Source organism: Ammospiza caudacuta, chromosome 2, assembly GCF_027887145.1.
Source record: "Ammospiza caudacuta isolate bAmmCau1 chromosome 2, bAmmCau1.pri, whole genome shotgun sequence".
In the NCBI taxonomy this organism is placed as follows: domain Eukaryota; kingdom Metazoa; phylum Chordata; class Aves; order Passeriformes; family Passerellidae; genus Ammospiza; species Ammospiza caudacuta.
The window spans coordinates 116,348,848-116,352,736 of record NC_080594.1 but is presented as its reverse complement, the minus strand read 5'-3'; positions in this window follow the sequence as shown (position 1 = coordinate 116,352,736).

Sequence of the window (3,889 nt, the reverse complement as noted above, 5' to 3'; positions counted from 1 at the left end):
CTTGTTTATCCATGTGGGGAATGCCAGAGAAATGGTGAGAGTGGTGGAGTTCTCACCTTTTTTTTCCTGTTTATTGAGTTTTTTGTCTTTTTAAAATGAAATTTGGTTTGAAAGTAATTAAATATCAGTAAGCAGGAGCTGTACAGGATCAGTTCCAGCTGTGGAAGTGCTGATACACATCCTCTGGGATGTAAGGAGTGTTTGGAATCTTTCCAATGCCACCCTCCTGTCACAAGAGCAGCCTATTTTTGGGTCCAACATGTTCTGAAAGCACATTGGGTGAAAACTGAGGGCAAAAACTCCTTCTCTGTCCTGTAACAATAAATATGTGTGAGGATTCATTATGTGAGTGTGAGGATTCTCATGCTGGACCCATAAAGTCCTTCTGTTTGTAGTGTTAATAATACAGGGGAAAAAAAAGGAATCTTCTTTTATTATGTGAATATTGATGGTGCATGAGAGTGATGAGAAATATTTTTGCTCCCTCGTACCCTAATCCCTCAAGAGTCTTGGAACAATTAAAGAGGGAGGTTTCCTTTCCCCCAAGTTTTGTTATTCTCTTGCCAAAATTGCTGTTTAGTCCCCTAAATTCCTTACTATTACTTTATGGGGCTAATAAAGCAGGGTCAAATTGCAGTGTGAATTGGGTGGGAGAAATGAGATGCTGCAGGAAGTTCCTTGAATTTGAGGATCTTTTCATAGTCAGAACAATGAGGATTCCATTTTGCAGAAGGTAGGAGAGCAACCTGAGGATTTCCTTCCAGAATTCCAAGAGCTACCTGGGGGCAGGATACCTGCATACATCATTTTATGACTGGACTGGGTAGAATTCCTCATCTTTCTCATCCTAGTTAAGAAGGACTGTGGTAAATTGGTGATGACATGGAATCAGGAATGTGAGCCATGATTTTGCACCTTTCCCTATAAATATGCTGGTGTACCCACCAAGGATGTGTGCAGAATCAGGAGCTGGAGTTCTTCACTCCAAGATCCCCTCAGTTTTATTTTTGTTGTTGTGCCTGGAGAAATCCCTATCATCTGTGCATCCTTAATATTCATTTTATCAGTTAACAGCATATGCAATTTTTGCTTATAATGTGTCACTTTTATTTTTTTAATTTGGTACTTGCAAATAGGAGAATTTATAGGATTAAATGTACCAAAAGCAGAGTTTAAACAAAGAGTGAGTTGCTAAAAGAGCACAAATCTTGCAATGAGGTGGTTTGTTGTTGGTCATGCTGTGTGACAGTGTGTGCTGGTGCTTGGGAGGTGGCCTGTGGTGTGAATAATTTGTATGGATTGTTAAGATCTGAGATGGAGGGATGTGAAAAGAGGATGCTAGGAAAGATTAATGGGACAACAAAGCAGTGGATGCACTGTTGGAGAGGCCTTGCTGAATAAAGTCACTATTATAGCATCTCTGTTCAAAATCCTACATGTAAGGAAAGGTTGATGGTAGCTTGGGGTGTAGCCTGTATTTCTGCAGAAATTCAACTTTAGTTATGGATTTTAATTTATTTTTAATTTTCCATTTCTTAAAAGTATAATTTGCATTCATTTTTTTTAATGTAATCTCATATTCATCAAGATTAACATATAAATAACTCTATTGCACCACCAAACAATAAAGGGAACAAAGTGACACAGAATAAATCTCATTTTACTGCAGCCCAAAATTGGCTTTGTGGCTTTTTAGGGCTTGACTCCCAGGGCAATTGCCAGCATAGCTGTTGTAGAGTAACTGAGTGGCTGTGTCTGTGTGATGGAATCCCTGAGGCTGGTGTTGTGTTCCTGAACAGGAACATTGTCTTTCTTAAAAGTATAATATTCTAAAGAATGACTGTACTTTTTAAGTACATGAGACAGAGGAAATGGAAGCCACCTTGGTGCTGAATGAGGAGAGCATTCTCATTGAGCACATTTTTAATAAACTTGTCTGCATCAACTTCATATTGATTTGTTTGTCTTAATTTCTGTGAATGACTGTGCATGGGCAGGTCAGTGGAGATGGAAATGAGCTGCACAAAGGTGGGATGAATCCTGCATGTTGGCATGTGTGCCCTACTTACTGCTTCATTATTTGAATCAATTATTGCTATCATTATTTGAATCTATAAAAATACATGGATTTTAATGTCTGCTGATATTTGTTCATGTGAATGTGCTCACAGGTGTTTGCTCCCTGTGATGTGAAATGCAGAATGAGAGGGTGACTCAAATGAGGGCTCTTCAGTGCTTGAATGAACAAGTTCCTATTTGACTTTGTAGTTAAAATCCCAGTGCTGATTCACCTTCTGAGAGACAAAGCAAGTTGCCTTTTGTTTTGGTTTCATAGTTAGGTATTTTTATTATGATTGGCGTTACTTTAAAGCTTGTGTGCCATAGGAATTAAAGAAAAACAAAAATTGGCAATAGCAAGTCCAGGTGAAGACTCCACAGTGCCTGGGTGTTGTCTCCACCCTGTAACAGGTGTATCTGCTCCTTCCTTTTCCCACTGAAATGTGCAAGACATCATCATCTGCGAGCTCAGATCTCTTGTCTGATATGTTTTAGGGCTCAGCAGGATTAAATGTTGCCCAGTGTCTCTTTGAAATGGGCAATATCACTGCAACATCCTCGGGCTCTTCTCAGCCACATCCTTCCCTCTGCAGCAGCTTTCACCCAGACCTGCATTTCTTTAGCACCTCTTTGTTCCTGCCCTGGATATCTCATAAGCTGCCTAGAAATTTGCTTTTCCCAGAGTTTCAGCTGAAGGCTTTGCAGGCAAGGGCTACTTCTTCATACACTGAATATTGTGTGACCAGATCTGACAGCAGTTCTTGGCTGCAGTTATTTCAGATTGCAGGAGCAGGATTTTCAGATTTTCAGTAGTTCTCCTTATGTCTGAGCAGAGACAAGGAATGGATAATTCATCCATTTATCCATCCTGATTTATCTCAGTGACCTCTGTTCTGAAGATGCCATGAATAGTGAGAAGTCTTTTATTTGAAAGTAGCCCAGTAAATTGAAGTGAGAATGAGTACCAAAATGCATTGGCATGTGAGGAAGGGAGTAAGAGGGTTACACTGTCCTCAGAACAGAATTAAGAAGCTGTAAAAATAAGAGAAGCCCATTTTCTGAAGACACAGATCTTTGATGGTTTAAGGAAGAGTGGTAAGAACTTTTAGTGTGCCATCTGCTCCTTGAACCTTCAGGACCAGGTCTATCACTTTGGGCTGAAACTCCTTCTTGCTCAGTGTTCAGTCTCTAACCAATGGCTGAAATTTAAACTGCCTTCAAACTCCTCACAGACCTTCCCTGCCCTGTTTGGAGCCAGGTTTCATGAGCCAGAGATGGCATGTAGATTGAGTGGCCCTTCACTTTTTTTTTTTTTTTTTTTTTTGTGAACTTGTCTGAAAAACATCACTTCTTGGAAAACAACACATGCATAAATTTTAACTATTTTAAAAACCAATTCAAAGACCAATTTCATCTTGCTTTCAAAAATGTTGGAGTTACTTCTCTCTAGTTCTTATTGTGAACTATCTGTGTGAGAAACAGACATAATCAGATTGAAGATCTCAGCTGTGTTTTAGCCATCATTTAATTTATGGTGGCCTCTGTGCAACCTTAGTGTCTGGAACTTCTCCTGAGATGGTTTTTTAATGCTTTCCAGCAGTCGTGTTTTCTAAATATGTTTTCACAATCTTTGCTACTTTGCTTTCACAATCCTTACTGCTTTTTAAAAGTAGCTTCACTGTATCAAATTAGTGCTATTAAATGTAATTAAAGTGATTTTAAGTCATAATTTTTGGAAAACTTTTTAAAATGGCCAAATAATCCTGTAGCAGAACCTGTCCTCACAGAAGACAGGATCTTAACAATGGCACATTTCTAGCATCATGCTTTG